Raw genomic sequence first — 23,341 nt, 5'->3', positions numbered from 1 at the left:
CATAAGGTTTTCTGAAATGGCTCACACCTGACTCTTTCCTGCCTATTGCAAGCCTGGGCACCTATTTCCTTTGCCTTAGTCACAGTGATTTGTCATATTTCTGTATATTGGGGGCTTCATAATCAAATCTCAATGGAAGGCAGGGATGTCCAGATGATTAATCTTCAATAATGATTTTACTTAGATTTTATGTTATAAGTCAACAGAAACAGGAACATTTCACAAAGTGTCACTCACTGCATCTATAAATGTTGGTACAAAGTTATGTTTTATGTCATTGTAAATTTGATTGGGTTGCTATTGAACACTGATAGACATTATCGGAAGTAAAGGAATTGTCACCCTTTTATAACAACATTATATTATCTGAGCTTTTTTAAAAGAAAATTCTCTCTCATTATCTTTCTTTTCTCGTTTACCTTCTGAATGATTATATTTTAATTAGCCTTAATCTTTCAAGTAAAATATGAAGATATTTTGAGCAAAATAAGTTTATAAATATATGATTAAATGAAACCTAGTTAGCTTATTTCTCTGAATAAGGTGTTAATTATTTTACATTATTAAAAGTTACTATTTTTGATGAACACATAATAAATTAATCACTGTTGGTTGATATATCTATAACAATGGATTTGAGTATCTCTTTTCATTCACTTTCTCCCTTCTGCTCCTCCTGTGACACATATTCACGCACACCAACTCTCTGTCCTTGAAAACTTCCAAAGTGTTTATTCTTTTACAATTAATAGAAGAGATAATTCATAAAACCATTTTAGTTTGCTGTTCATCAAGGTTAGATAATTTTAAAATATTTACATTAAAACTTCTATAGATTTTATATTTTATATGGAGTTTTTCTTATTATAAATTTTTTAAATAAAGCTAAATTCTCAAACTTGTAAAAAATCTCTAAGAAAATAATTAGCTAAGCCTCAAAGAAATTTTTCCTTTTAACCAGAAATAAAAAGGCTCAAAATACTGCCAAAAAACATTTGTGCTTTGTAGACAAAAAAACAACAACACAGATATATATTTGTCCTTCCTCTTTGTTGATTTCAGAGAGGAAGGAAGAGGGAGAGTGAGAAAAACATCAATGATGAGAATCATTGATCCTGATTGGCTGCTTCCTGCACACCCCACACTGGGGACTGAGTCCACAATCTGGGCATGTGCCCTTGACTGGAATCAAACTGGGGACCCTATAGTCCACAGGCTGATGCTCTATCCACTGAGCCAAACCAGCTAGGATGGATGCATTTTTTTTTTAAATCAAGTACTTTATTAGAGAAGTAGGTCCAAAAATTGAAAATATTAACAATGTGCTTTTAATTCTGACATTCTAATTGTTCTAGTTGTTCTATGATAAAGACACATATTTCTTCCTTATAAAGTTTTTTTTTTTTTTAAAGCAGCTCAACAGCTTTTATTAAAGAGACTTTAATTAGAAATCAGGGCCACTCATTGAGACATTAGAATTTATATCCTTTTTCTTCTGGAGGCAGTTCATTTTCTTATAACTCCTCAAAAATAAGCAATAGAATCAAATAATGTTAAAGCTGGGACACATTTTGGGAGTCTCTTACCTGATGTTAATCTGATAAAACTACTGCAAAGATTTTGACATCTAAATAATTCTCTTATTGTAAAGTTTTAATACTGATGTTAAAGGCATGGTGCAACAGAATTTCACATAACATTAAACAATATGAAAAGTTTTTAGACATTTATTTGAGTAAATTTTGGGAGTGAAGTCAAATACCCATTTGACTTAAAGTTCAAAATGTGAAAGAAGCCTGGCTGGAGTGGTTCAGTGGTTGAGTGTTCATCTATGAACCTGGAGGTCATGGTTTGATTCCCAGTCAGGGCATATGCCGGGGTTGTGGAATCCATCCCCAATGTGGGGCCTGTGGAGGCAGGCAATCAATGAATCTCTCTCAGCATTGACAATTCTATCTCTCTCTCCCTTTTCATTCCTCTTTGAAATCTTAAAAATAAAAGAAAATGTGAAAGAGAATAAAATATTTTCAGACAAAGACTAATATGACAACATGAATATATACCCAACATTGGTGAAATAAAGAAACTACTATATATCTTTAAATGCTTTAGAAATATTTTGTACAATCAACAATTATTAACTCAGAAAGTCTTTTAATTCATTATTTTTAACCCATGTGCTGCAAGAATTTTCAAAACAAGCAATACCTAAGTATTTAGTCAGGGGCACTGTTTTCCTTTAGCTTGTCAAAAAAATGACAACAGCCAACACAACAATACCACCTAGTGTGAATGAATCAAAATTATACCTATTTATTTTGTCAGATTGGCAAAAGCGTAATATATTTTTTGGTGTGCTGCAGAATTTTAGTAATTAGCTTATGTGTGCCATCAGATGAAAAGGATTGAAAATCACTGGGCTAGTGTAAATTAATAATTACATATACTTTTCATTATCTAGAATTCCTGTATAACAAAAGCCTAATATGCAAATCGACCGAACAGCGGAACAACTGGTCAGTATGACGTGCACTGATCACCATAGGGAAGACACTAAACACAGGAGCTGCCCCCAGACCCCAGGCCAGCCAAGGCAGGTGCCAGCAGGTTCCCCCCCCACCCCCTATCGACCCACCAGTTGCCCTGAAGAGGGAGGCGACTGGCAGCAGAAGCAGGGCTGGAGAGCAGGTGGTGCCAGGCTGGCCAAAGTGGGTGCCAGTGGGGGCTCCCCTATCTCCCCGCTTGTTGCCCCACAAATTGGCCCTGATCACCAGCTAGGCCTAGAGACCCTACCTGTGCACGAATTTTGTGCACTGGGCCTCTAGTTAAATAATAGGTTTCTGCCTCTGGGTTTTTATTTTTCCAAATAGAAGAACCTTTATCTGATTGCATGTCCTCATATTATAATTATTCTTTTGAATAAGTTTGTATGCTTTAGATACAAATAACCAGAAAGCCCAATTTCAAATAGCTTCAGCACTAAATAATTTAATGGCATAAGCAACAAGAAGTTCAAGAATAGGGCGGGCTTCCAAATGGATGTTTATGTGTGCAAAAGGTCAGCTGGCTTTTCATAAAATATCTAAACTTCTGTCTCCATTCTCCTAGTCACAAAGTGAGCTTCAATCTGAGATTTGATTTATTCCTGATTTAATATAGTGGTCAGTGGTAGTTTAAGTGACATACTTCCTCATTCATGACCAATCCTCAGTTTCCTATAGTTTCAAAAGAGGAAGGAAGAACTTTCCCAATCATAGAATGAACCTCTCCTAACAGTTTAGTGGCCCAAACTGGGTCACCAATGAAGCCTTCCACTAAAGATGAGGATGGAGTCAATTACCTCTGAGACTGTGGGGATGGGTTCACAATGGACAAAACTGTTTGGAAGAATACTTCAAAATCAAATCTCAAACACCCAGATTTATGACTTATTTCATAGTTACTCTCTGACTGTTGGATTCAAGTACTCAAAATGCTCAATTGCATTGTTCCTGGCAATTTAAAGCTTATGGTATTTGCAGAAATAAAGCATATTTCAAAGTAAATTATGAAATATTTGTTTCTTTCACAGATTTTCACAGATTATTCCATGGTCTGTAATTCAATGACAATTCATAGAGCAAGTATTAATTGTATAATGCCCATGAAAAAGGAAATTTAGAAAATAAATAATACTGAAATAGAAAGCAGGTGTATGCAGTTTAAGATTGACAGAGACTTTCAGTGTAGCCAAAGAAAACTTGTAATAAATATGAGCTGCAAGGAAAGCTGAAAGAGGACTAGTCAAATAGTTGAATATTTTTTCCTGAAAGTAATTAACAGCCTTTTTAAAAAAGGATGCACAACATAGGTGTGTGAAATTTCCCTTTTTCCAGCAAATGAAAATTGGGAAAATTCCTTTGTCACCCACGAAAATAGCAAGTAACTCAAAATACAAGTCAAATCATGCCACTCTCCTGCTTAAAAACACTTTTTGTTGCCACTTGCCTATGATATAATTTCTGAGTATTTACTCTGTGTAGAATCTTTCCAATGCTTTTTTTCCCCTTTTGTCTTTTAATGTGGAGGATCTGTATTACCAGTTCTCATCTGTATTACCAGTTCTGTCACTCATTATCCTTTCCGTACATGGGGTCTGTTTCTGTGATCAGTATCCTATTTTTGCTGGACAGATTGTCAACCCCAAACCAAACAAACACTAACTTAAATAGTAGAGCTTTATGTTAAGTCCTGACATCGGACTGGGAAAGTCCTGCATATTCTTCTCCAGGACTGTGTTACTTATGATTTGTCCTGTGCCTTTTGATATGAATATCAGAATCATTTACAAGTACAAACATCCTATTGAATTACATAAAATTCTTATTAAAAATATATTTGAATTCCATTGATTTTGTTAAAAGCATGTAAGTAATTGGTGTTTTTGTGTTACTTTATCTTCCTGTACATGGGCATATTATATGTCTCCATTTTACTAGGGTTTCTAAAACACTTTTAATATAGTTTTATAACTTTTTTCATAAAGGTTCCATGCATATTTTCTTAAGTTAACTTCTAGAAACCTTAGGAATGTATTGCTATTTAAATAGTTTTTTGGAATGTTATATATTTAACTCATTATGTTGGTATATTGAAATTCAACTGAGTGTTATATAGTAAACAACCTTGTTGAACTTTCCTATTTTTAATAATACCATATAACTTGTAAGAAATGAAATTTTTTGTTCCTAATTCTTAAACTCATTTACATTGCCAAGGACCATCAGGACAAACAATGAACTGAAATAATGATAAAGAAATTGTTTTTCTTGTTTTGATTTTACAGGGAAGGCTTTTAAGTTTTCATCTTTGAGTATAATGCTTTGCTCTTCTTTTATAAGTGAACCTTTTAACTCATAAAGGAAGCTCATAAACTTGGTGGTTGCCAGAGGGGAGAAGAATGGGGGTGGGCAAAATGGGTGAAAGGGGTCAAAAGGTATGAACTTTCAGTTATAAGTTAAATAAATCATGGGGATGTAATGTATGTACAGCATGGTGACTATACTTAATGATATTGCATTACACCTTTGCAAGTTGCTAAGAGAGTAAATCTTTTTTAAAAATGTATTTTTATTGTTGACAGTATTACAGCTATCTCCCATTTTCTCCCCCTTTTCCCCTCCCAGTCCTTATACCACCTCCACCCTCAAGAAGAGAGTAAATCTTAAATTTCCTGATCACAAGGAGAGAAAAAAGAAAACAAAATTGAACTCTGTATGGTGATAGATAACCAGACTTATTGTGGTGATCATTTAGCAGTGTATACATATATGGAATCATTATGTTGTATGCCCGAAACTAAAATAATGTTACATGTCAATTATATCTCAATGAAACAATATCAACAAAATGCCAGCTGGAAACAATAATGCAAAGCTACTCGGGACATAGAAAAAAGATACCAAAGGTTATGAAGAAAAAAGAAATTTTCCTCTTATCCTATAGTCTAATTGTTACCCTCAAGCTATCTTGGAAATTATCAGCTTTAATTCCTTACAATGTCAGGTTTTACTGATAGATAAGAAGAGAAACAGAGGTATACATAAAGATAATCCATATCTCACCTTATTCATAGCAATTAGCATTTAATCAAATATTTTCAACTCTTCACCTGATTTTTCAACATTGTCATAGGTTTAAGACTATTTTTGCTTTTACTAGCAGCTGAACACAGGGAAGAGTACAGAAGAAAAACACACTCATGCTTCTCAAAATTGTGAGACAGATACTTAGATAAAAGGGAGGCTATGCAAGTAAACATGAATAGGTAAGGTAATATATTACACTGAAATGTGAAATGTGGAAAAAATGGAGTCACTTATGTTAAGAGGCTTTAAAATGGAGCCAGGAGGCCTTTAAGGAAATGGGTCTTATGCACATTCTCACCACATAGAATGTGAACTTTTGAACTGGGCAAAAGCATACTAGTAAACATTCCAGAATGCTGCAAAAACACCTACCATTCCTCACAGAGACAGACTTTTACTTAGGGATAGCTTTAACAAGAAGTCACATTAGCCAAAGTTAGCTTTCTGCTTTCAGCGCCAATTAAGATACTTTATGAATGGTCCAAACCCCTTTTGTCTCCCAGAGGGACACTGTTTGGGTTGTTAACCAAATATTGCCATTCTTTTAATCCCAAATAAATGCTTTTCTTTGGTTTGCTTGATTACTGTCTCCTCATGATTTAGGTTAACGACATACACACACCATATAAATAATATATATATATATACTAGAGGCCCAGTGCACAAAATTCATGCACGGGGGGGGGGGGTTCCCTCAGCCCAGCCTGTACCCTCTCCAATCTGGGACCCCTCCAGGGATGTCTGACTGCCTGTTTAAGCCCGATCCTGGTGGGATCAGGCCTAAACGGGCAGTCGGGACATCCTCATCACAATCCAGGACTGCTGGCTCCCAACTGCTCCCTGCCTGCCTTCCTGATTGCCCCTAACTGCTTCTGCCTGCCAGTGTGATCACCCCCTAACCACTCTCCTGCCAGCCTGATTGATGCCTAATTGCTCCCCTACCAGCCTGTTTGCCCCTAACTGCCCTCCCCTGCAGGCCTGGTACCCACCAACTGCTCTCCCCTGCAGGCCTGGGTCCTCCACAACTGCCCTTACCTGCAGGCCTGGTCACCCCCAACTTCCCTCCTATGCCGGCTTGGTCACCCCTAACTGCCCTCCCCTGCAGGCCTGGTCCCTCCCAACTACCCTCCCCTGCTGGCCTGATCACCCACAACTGCCCTCCCTTGCAGGCCTGGTCCCTCCCAACTGCCCTCCCCTGCTGGCCATCTTGTGGTGGCCATCTTGTGTCCACATGGGGGCAGGATCTTTGACCACATGGGGGCAGCCATCTTGTGTGTTAGAGTGATAGTCAATCTGCATATTACTCTTTTATTAGATAGGATAGAGGCCTGGTGCACAGGTGGGGGCCAACTTGTTTGCCCTGAAGGGTGTCCCAGATCAGGGTGGGGGTTCCCTTGGGGCGTGGGGCGGTCTGGGCGAGGGGCATGTGGTGGTTTGCAGGCCGGCCACGCCCCCTGGTGACCCAAGCGGAGGCCCTGGTATCTGGGGTTTATTTATCTTCTACAATTGAAACTTTGTAGCCTTAAGCAGAGGCCTGGGCCGGCCAGGGTGTGCGGAAAGCTTGGCTTCCTTCATCGCCACGGGCAACCCTAGCCTCCTGCTCTTTCCAGCTCCATGACTGCCGCCATTTCTGTTTGGGTTTATGTATCTTCTATCATTGAAACTTTGTAGCCTTGAGTGGAGGCCTAGGCCGGCAAGGGCAGGCGGAAAGCTTGGCTTCCTCCATTGCCAGGGAAACCCAAGCCTCCCTCCTGCTCTCTGTGGCTGCAGCCATCTTGGTTGTGTTTATTTGCATATTCACTCCTGATTGGGTGGTGGGTGTGGCTTGTGGGCGTGGCTTGTGGGTATAGCGGAGGTTTGGTCAATTTGCATATTACTCTTTTATTAGATAGGATATAAACTGTATGCACACAAACATACACACCCATAGAGTGTCTTTAGTTAATTTGTCCATTGTTGGGAGTGATTCTTCTGTGTGAATATTTCTCCTCGGGCGCAACAGGTTAGAGGATTTATTTGGATAATAACTACTTTAGGAAACTCCAAGTAGACCTACAGGCCACTGTCATTTCAATATGCCTTCTATTGATATGAAAATTCATCATTTAAAAAAGTCAACTCATAAACCACACACATATGTCAAGTTTCCTTAACATGTGGCATTTTTAAAGCCACTTCCAATTTCTTCTGGAATGAAGTATGGAATAGAGAAAAAAGAGACAATATGTTTTTCATTGTGCGAGTGCAGGGGGGATGGTTTACATGCCAAAAAAAGCAGCATTTTCAGGGTGGAGGTGAGCAGCCAGGGACTGATACATGGTAAACATCTCAGGAATGGCATACATAAAAAGTTGAGAAAAAAAGCATGTGAAACACAGAGCTTTATTTCCTCAGACCAATTTTGAAAATACTATGCCTTACTTTTTTTATGTTCTAGTGACTACGGAAATTCTAGTGGTTTAACAAAGACGTTTATATTACTGGAAAAATAATCTGGTTAAGAACAATAATTCTAATGGTAGGAATATTGAATTTGGACTCAAAGGACTTGAATAGAAATTTAGTAGGTCATTAATGTGCAAATTTGGGACACAAAATGACATTTTTGGCATGTTTTAGGTTTTTTTCCAGGGCACATAATTTTGAAATTTCACTCTATTTGGTAAAATGATGTGGAACTCATACTATTGAATAAAAGAACTAAGTTGTCTTTATCTTTATTAGGCAAAACACTTAAATTTTTATTCCAGAAAAATATTGATACTTTACATCATTTATCTATATCTGTAAATGAATGAATGATCAAACATTTAAAAATAACTATTTGCTTATAATAAGCCTTTAAAATAAGTCTATTATTAAAATGTCTCAAAATCATAATAATCACCTACTTTTTCTATTTTTCCTAGTATTAAGAAACAAATTTTTACTTCACGATGTTGAGGACTAATTTTCTTAATGGCAAAATGACACAAGAATATTACCAGTGATTTAACCATGGTTCAGCAAACGGTGATTTAACCATGGTTCAGCAACCTTGGTACTTGAGTTCTGGCTAAGAAAGAATTCAGAGTCAAGACTGAAATACAAGCAAAAGTTTATTTGTAAAGTCACAGAGGTAGAAGTGAGCAGTGGAAGAATTGAGCCGGCTGGGCTGTGTGGGCTCAGGAAACAAGTTACAGAAGTAAAAAAAAGGGCAGGCCCTTGGGGCTTAGGAGAAATAAAACAAGGATACACATGCTTGGGGGAGGGAGAGAGGGGAGGCTTGGGCATGCTCCAGAGAAGGCTGAGCTGGGTTTCTGAGAGACTTTTAAGGCTGGGGTTTTAAGGGAGGTCCCAGCGGGGATCTCAATAGCATATTCATCAGCTTTCCAGGTGTGTCCTTTCAGAGTGGTGGTCTCCACTGATTGGTCAGCACCAGGGCAGGGGTTCATTAGTCATTGAACTGCTGCTTTTCTGGGTCTGGAGCTCAAATACAACTGAGGCCTATATGTTAGCTGTAGTTTCACCAAAACTGTCTCCATGGTCAACAGAAGCTTTGTTCCTAAGATTATTTGATATGTGTCAGAACCTCATTGTCCTGAGGGCTTAATGCTTGAGTGGTCATGCAAGGGCTTATATGGGAGTCCTGTGAGGTTATTCTCTGGCTCCCTTGTTCCTCCTCTAAGGTAATCTATCACATGACTAGCAACATGCTAAGGGAGGAGGGGTTACCCTGGGGGTGAGGTCCCACCGTACAATTGTCCCTTGGTAGGCACCCAGGGCTTTCTGCCCTGGTGACCTTCTGTGCCTAGCCCACTGTCCTTGCCCTGCTCATGCCTAACTGCCTACTACAATAAAATACTGTAACTTAAAACACATCTTTTTAATTCCAAAGTTGTTTAAGATACAGATGTATTGATTTAATTTTATTTGAGAGATATAAACTTTAAAGAATAAATTGCAATAAAATATATGAATTTCCTTGGAAAAATGTCTTATAAAGATTTGAAACTTCTCACCACCTGGATGTCCTTGTACATTTCTGTGGGCGCAGTGGGCTATGTAGCATATCCTGACATATTAAGGTTAAAAATTAGTTTGATTTCATTAAAGGACTGCTGGGTATGTCAGCATATAGGCAGTTTGATGAAAAATGTATCAATTCTAATAGAGTTAACCAGTAGGACTTTTATTCCACTTTTACTCACACTTCTAGTCATCTACTGTTGTCATTTCCTGAGGCTTTTGTAGATTCTATGCTATGAATCACCATGCTCCTCTAGTTTTCATGCTGCCAATTTTAGTTTCCAAATTCTCAGGTCTAGTTAGCCTGTTTCCATTTGTCCAAAAGCTTCCCAATTTTTATGTCTGCTTTCTCTGCTACCACTATCCGTGTCCTAGTGGATTTCTACCTTAAAAAATATTTTTCTCGTGATTTGTGAGATTTCAGGAGGAAGTGCAGGTAAATTTTTGTGATTATTTCATCATCTTTAATTGGAATGCTAATTTTTGTTAATCTACACCTTTCAGTTAGAAAGGCTACAGAATTATTTACAGTCCTACAGAATTTTTTCTAAGGATAGTTAATTCTCAGTTTTAGCCTTACAGGTACATCCAAAGTATATGTGGGCTCTGCCATATCCTATCAGGATTTTATTAGTCTGATCATTGGTTTGTTGAAATTATAAGTTTATCAATATATTCTAGGCCAGCCGTGGGCAAACTACGGCCCGTGGGCCGGATCCAGCTGTTCTATCCGGTTCTCTTGCTCTCCCTTCTGCTCCTTTACTTTGAATTTATATTAGTTCACACAAACACTCCATCCATACTTTTGTTCCGGCCCTCCGGTCCAGTTTAAGAACCCATTGTGGCCCTCGAGTCAAAAAGTTTGCCCACCCCTGTTAGGCCCATAGAAGCTGCCCTCCTTATAGGGAAGCGTTCTATCTATATCATGGCACACTTTATTACTTTCTATCTACATCTGTAAATATTACTTAAGCTATTGCTGCTACAGGTTGATCCTTACATTCTAGAGTCTATTCCCTTGGAATAATATATTTTAATCCAAGGCTTCATATAATATTGTGAAGCCAGTTGCAACCCTTGGATATATCTGCTAAATTAAGGTTTTTGATTTTTGGAAGTTATTGAAAGGTGGGAATTATACAATTAGATGCATAGTACAGTTTAAAATATAAAAATACAAATTGAAACTATTTTGGTTCCTTGTAAGAGCAGTGTGTTCATTGTAAAGACTATGTCACTATGGATGTAGCACAAAATAAGATAGAGATTTCTCAGAGTTACTGAATATTTTCTAATTCTAATAAGGAAGTGTCATAATTGAACAATCAGATTCTATTTCCTTGAAATATTCTGGGATAATATAGGGCTAGATATGCCTAACAGTATCTATTACTGAAAAAAAAATTCAAATGTTAGCTAAAATATTTTATTTTATTTATTTTTTAAATTTATTTTTTAAAATATATTTTATTGATTTTTTACAGAGAGGAAGGAAGAGGGATAGAGAGTTAGAAACATCGAACAGCTGTCTCTTGCACACCTCCTACTGGGGATGTACCCACAACCAAGGTACATGCCCTTGACCGGAATCGAACCTGGGACCTTTCAGTCTGCAGGCCGACGCTCTATCCACTGAGCCAAACCAGTTAGGGCAAATTTATTTTTTATTGTTGATAGTATTACAGATCTCTCCCATTCCTCCCCCACCCCCACTTACCTTCCTCCTCCCAACATCTACTCCCCACCTCCAGGTCTTCACTACCCTATGCCCATGTCCATGCGCTATAAGTATATAAATTATTTGGCTTATCTCCTCTTGTACCCACAACCCCACATTGAGGTATGTCAGTCTGTTCCATGTCTCCATGACCTGACTGGGAATCAAACCGTGATCTCCTGGTTTATAGGTCGACACTCAAAACACTGAGCCACACCAGCTGAGTGCAATACTCCTTGTATTAAGATGTTCTGGACTAGACCCCAAAATATCTTCTCTAGTGATAAAACAATTTGAATTTTGTAGTCAGAAAACCTAGATTCAATTTAATAACTGTGAGACTTTGATTATTTTACTGATATTTTGATTATCCTCAACTACAAAATAATAGAGCATTTGTGTTATCCTAATTGACCTCTCCTAACACATGTAAACTGGGCTCTGTTTGATCACAGGGAAAGAACAGGGAAAGCATTCAGGACAATGCAAGGCCACAACTACTTTAAAATTCAGCTGTTTCTCCTAGAGTCTCCTGCCATGAGGCAATGGTCAATAGAAAAACCAGGTAAGAAAACATGGATCTACAAATACCTTTCTTTTTTCTTTACATTGAAATCAAGTCAGTAGTTTACTATTGTGTTTGAATTACCAAAGACATTCTTGTGTTCACAATCCTTACAACTCTTTCCCAATATCTCCCTTAATTTTTCAACTTTTTTCATATCTATTATCTAAACTCAATATGTGTTGCTTCTTCAATCCATCACTCATCTGCTCCTCAATATACTCCACAAATAGGGTTTACCTAGTAGGTTGCTATGAATACTAAATGAGAAAAAGAAAATACTGAGTACTTAACACTGTCTCTGGCACAATCCTAGTCAACTTTTATGATCATGATTGGATCCTAGGGTCATTCTGACACTTACTAGTCCTGTTATACCAAGCAACTCCCCTAAATCTCCAGCCCCTAATTCCTCTTCTTTAAAATGATAATAGTAATAAAACCTTCCCTTATTTTGCAAGCCTCTTACATTACTGTTCTGAACTTAAAAATGAAACTCACTATGACGGTCAGTACAGGAACCCTTTAGTAGGCTCTCCTGAACACAGATAGTTAATGCCTCCTCCTTGCTCTCTATGCAAGCTGTCCTAATGTTCTCACTGCCTTAACTTATAGCTACCTACTTGCATGTATGTCTTTAACACTGGATTACAAGCTGCCTTAACATGTGTCACATTTCAGATGCTCTGTGGTCTGCTTCATTTGTGAATTCACAAATTCACAAGAATTTGTGAATGAATAACAGGAGGACACATGGTAAATTAATGTTCTTGTTTAAAGTAAGATGCCTGCTTCCCCGCTTCTAGATTTGGAGAAATCTTTCAGAGTGATGGGATAGTACAGACCCTCTCCAGGAGGTCTCTGGGTGTATCTAAAATGATGTAGTTAACTCACAGAGAGTAAAGGAAATATTTTTTTTTCTTTCTTTAAAAAGCCTCTATTAATTGAAGAAATGTGTTCAGCTTGAACTTCTTTGGTTCCCCATGGCTTCTTATCATCTCAGAAGAACCAATTATGCTAACCATTTGGCTCTATATTCATTACTGTTGCCAAAGAGATACAAGCCAATACCAGGTTAAAATAATTTATTTGCCTCAAAGATATACAAATGGGTCATGATGGAACACTCACATATTTTTCAAGTCTTATACTTGTTTTTAAGATTTGCCGTAAAAAATCAAATTGCATGCTAAAAAGCATTTTGCATTTAGCCTACATAACTAATATAGGACTGAGCAAATGAGATCATTCAATCTGTCACTGATTTGAAATGGTTTAGGGAAGGTACAGTTGTATGAAGTGCACATGTTAAATCTACCAAGTAGTGAGGTTTCAGTACTACAGAGGGAATGGGAACCCATTCATTGGAGTAAAGGGATATAATTCTCTAACATAACAAATACAAGAACTCTATCCCCCTGATATGCCTGACTTTTTTCAAGAGAGTCCTCTGTGGGTGGCTCACCAAGCCCCTCACCGTGGCTCCCACTGATTTTCCAGTGCAAATTGCACTTCCTCCCCTGCAAGAGCTCTATATATTGCACCTGTTATGTGGATTTGTTTTTGGTTTTCCAATTAAAATCGATGTTTTCTTATCCTCTCTCATCCTAGGTGTTTATTGCTGCACTTGCATCCTTATTTTTATGCCAGTACACATGTACTACCTAATCTGCTGGGGAATGAGCTTCGTGAACACAAGGACATTTCATATTTTATTTGAAATCCCCTCCCATTAACGGATATTGTCAATTATTTTAGCGTTTCAACAGCGTAGACTTTTATAATTGGAAGGAATGTTTTTATATAATCACTTTAAACTCATGTTTTGTGCCTGTAGTCTGTAAACATTTTGGTCCCTGATTCATTCTCTGATGACTAATGTACAAATGTAACTGGAATTATGCTTTCCTTTCCTTCCCACATGTGCCACTGCTAATCCCTCTCTCCTTTCTACTCGTTGTTGTGTTAGAGGAGATGTATTTCTGAAGCTTCTGCTTAAAATTCATAAATGTTTTTTTTTTGTTTTTTGTTTTGTTTTGTTTTTTACTATAAACACTGGCAAATCATGGTATTACTCAAAAGTATTTCAGGTTCATTACCTTACAATAGAGCCAATGGGCCAGCTGAGAAAATTACTACTGGACGAAAATATGGCTTCAAAGGGAAACATGTGTTCCATGTTTGACAATATGTGGTTTGAAAAACAAACAAATAAACAAACAAACAAAATCTTTGAAAATCAAAGTAATGTAGAATATCAGAAATGTTTTAGAACTAATCAGTGCTCTCTTATTTGCTGGCTGAATGGGTCAAACAAGTCATGACTTTGCAATATTCCCTCTTATCTGTAAAAAAACCTTTTATTTTTATTCTGGTTATCACTTCTCTTCTCACTTATACTTCGGCAAAAGCTTCACATGCTGTAGTTGGTATGCACATGCCCCTTTGTGCCTGTTTGCATTCTCTCTACTTGGTGGAATATTTTCTACCAATTGTTTTCTTAGCAAGCTGATATATTTTTGTCATCTCAATACAAATACTAAATTTTCCTATAAAATTGATCATGGATTCAAAGGGGCACTTAGGTGGCTTTATTAGCTATATTTGTATTATCCTTTGTACATACTTCCACTAATATATATTTTGAATAATATTTACTTTTCAAAATTGTTCTCTTCTCATTTGAATGGAAAATTTTATGGGCTAGAACTGTGTATTTGTTTCTTTGTAGCACAGGACCTTGAACAAAATACATAATAGATGCTTAAGAAAATTAGTTGCATTAATGGAAATAAAATGATTTAAGACAATTTTAATTTTTCAATGTTTAATGTCTTTCTATACTCAAAAGCTCTAAAAGAAAAATATTATTATCTGTATGTGTGGTATTAACTGAGCCATTTGTCACTTCTTTCTATTTGATGACTTGTTGATAGTAATAACTCATATTTATGTAGTTTACTCTGTGTCACATAATGTGTGCTTTGCAAGGACTATTTGATTTAATCTCCATTATAATCATATGAAGTATGCACTGTTGTAATCACAATTCAAGTTCAGAAAACTAGAGCTTTGAGAGTATATATATATATATATATATATATATATATATATATATATATTTAAGTCAATATGTAATGATAATAATTGATTTTTATCTTAACTGCCTTATGAATTTATAAGGACACAAATGTAATGAAGGTAATTTCATAGAAATATATTTTCAGGGTTCTATAATGGAAGACTACATATAGTTTACTCTTTTTATATATAAACTAGTTACAGGCAATATTACAGAGTAATGTAACTGTACTAGATAAGATATTCCTAGAAGTTTATTAATGTGATATCTCACTTACTGAAATCGTTTATATACTTATACTATCAAAATAATAAGTCAATACAGTGAAAAATGAATCTTTAATAATATTGTATAGTAGAAAGTGTTTTGCATTAATAATTAAGGGATTAGCATAATAGTTCTTTATGTTTCTAATGAGAGGCCTGGTGCATGGATTTATGCACTGGTGGGGTCCCTCGGCCTGGCCTGTGGGGATCAGGCCAAAACTGGCTCTCTGACATCCCCTGAGGTGTCCCAGATTGCAAAAGGTTGCAGGCCAGGCTAAGGGACCCCACTGGTGCATGATCGGGGCAGGGGAGAGACCATGGGAGGGCTCCAGGGCATGTCTAGCCCATCTTGCCCAGTCCTGATCAGGGCCAATCAGGGCCGTCTCACCCCATCTTGATTGGGGCTGATTGGGGTCGATCTGGGCCAGACAGCCAGGGAGGGACCCAGGGAGGGCTCCAGCATGTGTCCAGCCCATCTTGCCCATTCCCAATCAGCCAGACCCCAGCAGCAAGCTAACCTACTGGTAGGAGTGTCAGCCCCCTGGTGGTCAGTGTGCATCACAGCGAATGGTCGAATGGTTGAACAAATGGTCAGACACTTAGCACATTAGACTTTTATTATATAGGATAATAGTGTAGCTTTCATTAGCTCTTGTCTGGACTACTATAATAACCTCCATACCTGTCCTCAAGATCTAAGTGTCTCCTTGCATTCTTTTCACTGTTGTAGGTATACTTTTGTAAAATAGTTTTGATCATGTTATTTTCCTACTCCATGATATTGCCTACAAGATAAATGCCAGCTTCACTGGACAATTCACTGTCCCATCACACTAGGAAAAGCATCATCCCCTGAACATGTCTTAACATTTTGGCTTTCTTCAAATTTGAGGCCACTTGCTTTGTTTTTGAACTTTAAACTTACCTTGGTCCATAGTACCAACCCTATTTTTAGAGAAAATTTAAGATATGTTAAGCCAGGTAAGTTAAACTAGTTTCTAACATTTTAACAAGTTCTACTGACATGGTATTAGATATCTAATTCTGTCTTAGGTGTTGAAACTATCAGGATAGGCTAAATTATCCTCTATAATAAAAGCCCAGCGACCGAACAGCAGAACGACCAGAACAACCGGTTGACCAGTCGCTATGACATCACTGACCACCAGGGGGCAGACGCTCATCGCAGGAGCTTCCCCCTGGTGGTCAGTGTGGCTGATTGGCATGTGTGGCATTCCCACAGCCGGCTGATCCCTGCAAGTATGCCACCCCCCACCAGTGCATGAATCCTGTGCACTGGGCCTCTATTCCTTCAATAACAAAGAACCCCCAAATATCAGTAGCATAATACAACAAAGGTTTATCTTTTGCATTTTCTTACTTTGTACAAAGGGAATGAATTGACTACTGAGGTCCATGGAGAATTCTGAAAATAGTTTGAGCAACAGCAGTAAAAATAGAGCAAATGTGTTGCCACCAAGGTGGAAATCTGAAATGAAGCATTCTAGGTGAGCATTCAGATTGGTGTGAAAATCAGTCTCATGAATCCATTGTCATGCTTCATACAAGCATGTGCAGAAATTATGGGCAAGCTTCTACAAATAAGCAGTAATAGCACTAACTCTACATAAAAATGTTATCTTATTCACTTTCTCCAATGTCTACTAAATACTACCAATAACTCATATAGCATTCAATTGAGTTTAAAGAAATGTCTCATATTTCATACATGAAATCTGCAAACTACCCTATGGATTTTAACCATTCACAGCTATACAGCCTGCTATAGTAAATATCAATTATTTATTTTGAAATCTGTCATTATACAAATCTATCATCATATATGAATCATGCTAATGGATAGCTTTTCTGATGCACTAACAAATTTCATTTCAAATAGCAAACAATTTAGCTATGGGCTTTCTTGTGAACTTAAAAAAAAACTTTTTTCACAGTAATTCTTAGCCTTAAAAATGGAAAGAATGAAGTAAAAGTTAATCTTACAGCAGTGTTTTCATTCAATAAATGTTGATCATACTACATCAAACTTGGTAGCTAAAAGGATAACAAAACATGAACTATATTCCAGAATTAAGGATTGATTAGCAAGAAGAAAAGTGAAATATACAGATTAAAATGTCTGATATTGAAGTTCTCTGCTGTTTCATTACTGTTGATAGCAGTAAGCATTATAAATCTCAGATTTACCAGGCAGAATGTCATGCAATTTGTCAAATCCAGTTTAGCTAAAATGAGGTTTGTTGCTTACACAATCAACTTGTTAATTCAGTTGGCACTTATTCTACTGCTATTGCATAAATCCTCAACTATAAGCTACAACATACATTTTAATTTGCTGGCCAACAGATTAAACAAAGACATGTATTCAATCAAGTTGTGCTGTAGTTACACTGATTATTGCCATTCAATTTTCCACAAGACTTTTTTCAAGTTTTGATTCAAATTAAAGTCTGACTATACTACATTTCCTCTAATAATCTTGACGTCTATTATCCTGTGTAGTATACATAATCATAATTCTTGAGAAAGTGCAATATTTCAGGTGAATAATTTTCCCTAAATTGTATCTAATGCTGTACCTTTGAAATCATTGTAATAAACCTTTGAAAACATATTAAAACTTTCTCTTGAATTAGAATGTAAGCAACCAAAAACTCAAGTGTCAGTATTAATTTTACATATTGTTTTTATGATGAGAAAATATAAATATAAGTAAATGGACTACTTCAGATTTAAATTTTAAAAATCTATTTTAGAGATCAGTATGGAATTATTATAAATTCAGCTCAATTGCATGTCATAGAATGTTAAACACGAGAGAGACCACCCTTAAATCACTCATTTTCAAAACAGGAAACAGGCCGAGTCCTAAATTAACTTAATGAATCTTACAATGTTAGATACAAAACCAAAATAAGAACCTGGATCTGCTCATGACCAGTGTTCATTCCACCATATCTTAAGTGTAACAGTTCAGCTCTCTAAGCCTCATGGGATGTTTACATTGTGCAAAGTGCTAAATATAAGTTAGCCAAAGAGCTTAATATCTGCTCTTAACCACTCAGGGATTTATAGTTTAATTTAAATTTTATAAGCTAAGTCAGACACTTTCAGCAGTTAGTACCCACCACCTCCCAAATCTAACTCAAACTGCACTTTAAAAATAAGTTAATGCAGACATTCCCACACAGAAAGGACAGAGGAGGTAAGATGAGCTCAGAACTGCTTGGTTCAGCCCATTCCCCTGATAACTCTTTACACAGCACAAGGTTAATTCACTCAGTGGCTGCTAGAAGCAATCACTTATATTGTCTAACTCTTATCCAATGAAAAAGAGTCCAAAACTCATTTTTTAGAAAAAAAAAAAAAACAACAAAAAACAACTAGCCAGCCACTTCTCCTAGCTTGTTGGTCTAAGGTACCTAGCTTGCCTATTCCTGAATAGATATAAGCAGGATAGAGGAAATATTTTGGCTTACATAGCCAGTGGGAAGTGGACATTAGGTACTCAAATGTGCATTATCAATATTAAAACTTAATATTGGTCACAATATATGATTACCTATATATGTATACATGCTTTGCATATATATATATATATATATATATATATATATATATATATATATATACACACATTACCCAATAATTTAATTTTTAAGAAGACAGCTTGTCATTTTTTATGGCTCTTCCATTTTTACCTATATAACTATAGGCAAAATACTTCTTTGTGCCTCACTTTACTCATCTCTTTAGTGAAAATTTATAGTAGTTATCTCATATGTTTTTGAATTAATTGGTATAGTATAGTGCTTATACTTATCCATGACATATAGTAAGTACTTTAGCAGTATTATGTACAACTATTATTATGGTCACTGGTATTGCAACTATTATCTTATTAATAAGACAAAAAGATACACATTTTATTTAACACAAAGATTTAATAAAATTATTTTTATATACAAATTGCATCTAGTGGGAGCTAACATCTGCTGGAAAGTGACAGTTGCAAATAGAAGCTAACAACTTTTCTACCTGCAGATTCTTAATTATATTTTCCTTTTATATGTCACCTCCTCAATGAATTCCTTCTTAATTCCTCAATAAGGTGCTTCCATATCATCTACGCTACAAACTAGGCTTGTAGTAATAGCAGTAACAAACCATGTCCCCATGAAACAAGTAAAGTCACAGAACAATTCTGTCTGTATTTATCAAGATTTACTGGTACTAGGTAGAGGCAAGAATATACAATGGAGAAAAGACAGTCCCTTCAACAAGCGGTGCTGGGAAAACTGGACAGATACATGCAAAAAATAAAAAACTCAGCCATTCTCATATATTATATACAAAAATAAACTGACAACGGGTTACAGACTTAAATGTAAGGCCTGAATTCATAAAGCTCCTGCAAGAAAACATACGTAGTGACTCTTAGTGAGTCTTTGACATCAGTCTCAGAAAAAAAAATATGTCCCTTTGAGCAAGGGAAACAGAAGCAAAAATAAACAAATAGGACTTCAGCAAACTAAAAACTTCTGCACAGTAATGAAAATAATTAACAAAACAAAAAGGTAATCTACTGAGTAGGAAAATATATTTGCAAATGTTACATCTGGTAAGGGGTTGACATCCTAAATATATAAGAAACTCATAAAACTCAATAAAACAATAATTAATCCAATAAAAAATGGGCGGAGAACAGGAAGGGACATTTCTTTAAAAAAGACATATAGGTCTCCAACAGACACACAAAAAGATGTCCAACATCACTAATAATCAGGGAAATGCAAATCTAAACCAAATGAGATACCCCCTTAAACCTGTCATTATTATTATGAACAGATATTAAAAAGCCAACAAATAACATGTGTTGGTGGGAGTGTGCAGGAAAGGGAAACCCTTTTGCATTGTTAGTGTGACTGCAAATTTGTGGAGGAACTATGAAAACCAGTATGGATGTTCTTCAAAAAACTAAAAACACATCTACCATATGACCCAGCAATTCCACTTTTGAGTATTTCTCTGAACAAAAAACCACATTATTTTGAAAACATATGTAACCCTATGTTCATTTCAGCATTACTTACAATAGCCAAGATATTAAAAGCAACTTAGGTGTTCATCAAGAGATGAATGTATAAAAAAAAGTGATACAGACACACCATGCAATATTACTAGGTGTACCGGTTAATAATAGAGGATTTTGTAATAAAAGAAAACACGATAATTTCAAGAGAAACATCAAAAGTGCTTTATTCAAAGTAATGTCCATCGCTAGCTACACATTTCCCTCATCTTTTAGGTAATTTGTGGACACCGTCCCAAGAGAACTTTTCTTGTTTTGAGGCAAACCATTCAGAGATCTAATTTTCCACTTCTTCATACGTTTTGAAGTGCTGCTCAGAAAGTGCATGTGCTATCCATCTGAACAAGTGGTAATCTGAAGGATCAAGGTCTGGTGAATACAGCAGGTGGGTTAATACTTCCCAGGCAAGATCTTTTAACGTGTCTTTAACTGGTTTTGAAGTGTGTGATGGTGCGTCATCATGAAGCAAAATGACTTTGCCGTGTCTTCTGGCCCATTCTGGTCATTTCACCATCAAAGCCGGTCCCTCTGCCTTTAAGCCTCTCCCACTCCCCATTGCACTGGCCGTGAGAAAGAGGACCAGCACCAGCTGTGTCTCCTTGTCCTGCACCCTGGGGCCTCGCTGCAGGAATGGGAGGTGGGCGGCCCCTCTCTCAAGGCTTTGGCATTTAGGTTGGAATAGACTCGGGTGAGGTACTGGAGGACTCAGCGTTTACCTGAGCGGAGTCCATCTGCGTGGCCTTGGCATCGGTATCTGTGGGCAAAGCGGGCCCAAGCCTCTGTGGCCAGGTGGGAATCTACCCCGGCCCTGCTGCCAGTCATGCTACAAAGTCACTGAGCATCAAACTCGCCTTCTGGGACATGAGATGTGACTCCTCTTCTCTCCTCTTGCGGCTTTTCAGTTCTTCTCGCGCCCCACCTAGTGTCCTGGAGCTTCTAGCCATTAAATTTTAAAGTGTGAAAAAGTTATTTTGATTGTGGGACAGAGGCTAATATGAGCTATGGGTGTTTTTATATAGACTTCTTACTATTGTGACTTGAGCAGGTATCCTTAGACCCGGAATGAGGACCACATGCAAGTTACAGATTGAATCTGTCCCCTCAGAATTCATATGTTAAAACCTAAGGTGATGGTATTAGGAGTTGAAGTTTTTTTTTTGGGAGATGATTGTCGTAAGGGTAGAGCCCTCATGATTGAGATTAGTGCCCTTATAAAAGAGACCCCAGAGCCTGGCTGGGGTGGCTCAGAGGTTGAGCATCGACCTATGAACCGGGGGTCCTGGTTTGATTCCTGGGCACATGCTGGGGCTGGGGGCTAGTTGGGGCCCCCAGTTGGGGCATGCAGAAGTTAGCCAATCAGTGATTCTTTCTCATCATTGATGTTTCTATCTCTCTCTCCTTCTCCCTTCCTCTCTAAAATAATATATATATATATATATATATATATATATATATATATATATATATATATATATATGAGAGACCCCAGAGAGCCAGCTAGATAGCTAGCACCTTCTGATATGTGAGGTTACAGGAAAAAATGCTGCCTCTAGTTTTAGAGAAGGTAAGTAACCTATTTCATAAACAGGTTAAATTGCAACCCATTCAGCGGTGTTGGCTATCAGGAAGAAGGGAAGAACAGAGGGAAATGGTACAGCAAGAATGTTTTGAGTAGCACATTACTGAAGGAAGACTAAGTTTTCACGCAGCCACAATAGGGAACAAGCTTGGGAAACAATAGCAGCAGCTTCCTTCTTGATCTTGTGAGGATAATTTTCCAGCTGAAAGAAGTGTAGACATTTCAAGGAAAATTCCATAGGAAGCATTTCCACAGCAAGAGTCATTGGCATCAATCTCTATGTCATTGGACTGATTATTTACTTATCTATATATTTGTTTAACTTTTTACTAACTAGACAACTAGAGTACATCGTATAATTATTCATTGATCCAAACTGAGTTGGAGTAAGAAAGCACTATTTGACTCACTCCCTTTTCTAAACTTAATATCTACTCACTAACCTGACTGCAAGGCTCTACTCTATAGGAAATCCAAGGACTATTTCACAGTTGTCTATAATCCTCCCGGTGATTATCAAAGATTAATTCTGAGCCCCAAAATTGCTAACTACCTAATGTAACATATTCTCTATTCAATCAAGGAGCTGTTCTATTAGTAAATTTCTTAAAATGAAAGACCTCAGATAGATTGTAGTTTTTACTGTGAATACAAAGGCAAATATACATTAACTTATTGGGTCTAAATGTTATTGAAACAGACTATGGCTAATGCTTACTATCTGTTTATTCATGAGTCAACACATATTTATCTTAATGCATTATAATTGTATAAATACTAAGGATTGATATTTAAAGATAATAAGGAGAACTTGAGAGAAAGTAGATAAAAGGAAAATTTTTATTGGTTTTAAAAAAGCGACAGCTGTTTAAAAAAATTTAAAGTATGAACAACCTTACGACAACCTTCACTGAAATCAAACATGGTTACAAAGGTTCTCAAAATTCTGCTATTACAATGTTGCGGAATTTCAGAAATAAAAAATATTAAGCACTTAATTTCTTGGACTGCTTTGTGATATAGAAAGTTACAGCAATTGGCTCAAAGTAAAGGAAAAATTCAGTAATTTCTGTGGCTTTGCTAAAGTTCATATCACAATTATATAATATTTTAGTTTTGAACGGTATCTACTATTAGAGAAATAAAATATGTTACAGTACATTGAGTTGTCTCACAACTTGCCTGACACTATTTGTCAGGTAAGAGTTCAACAGAACAAATTAATTTCTAAAATATTTCAAGGGATTTTAAATGTCATTTTTAAATAGAATTTTGTTAGCTAAAATATTCCTGTTCTATACAACTAATTGTCAAAAATTATTAATTAAACATATTTACTGCTAAGTGGACAGAGGCATCTGGGCACAGTTATTACACTTGATTA

General features: G+C 36.7%; 1 protein-coding gene across 1 annotated transcript in view; it reads right to left on the bottom strand.

Moving 5' to 3' along the window:
* The window catches only part of EYS (eyes shut homolog), a gene marked incomplete at both ends in the record, with an annotated part of 1,444,019 nt that overhangs the window by 623,504 nt on the left and 797,174 nt on the right, over window positions 1-23,341 (bottom strand).

The sequence above is a fragment of the Plecotus auritus genome (assembly GCF_963455305.1).
Source record: "Plecotus auritus genome assembly, chromosome: 4".
NCBI lineage: Eukaryota > Metazoa > Chordata > Mammalia > Chiroptera > Vespertilionidae > Plecotus > Plecotus auritus.
The sequence above is the reverse complement of the archived record's forward strand: the minus strand, read 5'-3'. Positions and strand labels throughout refer to the sequence as shown.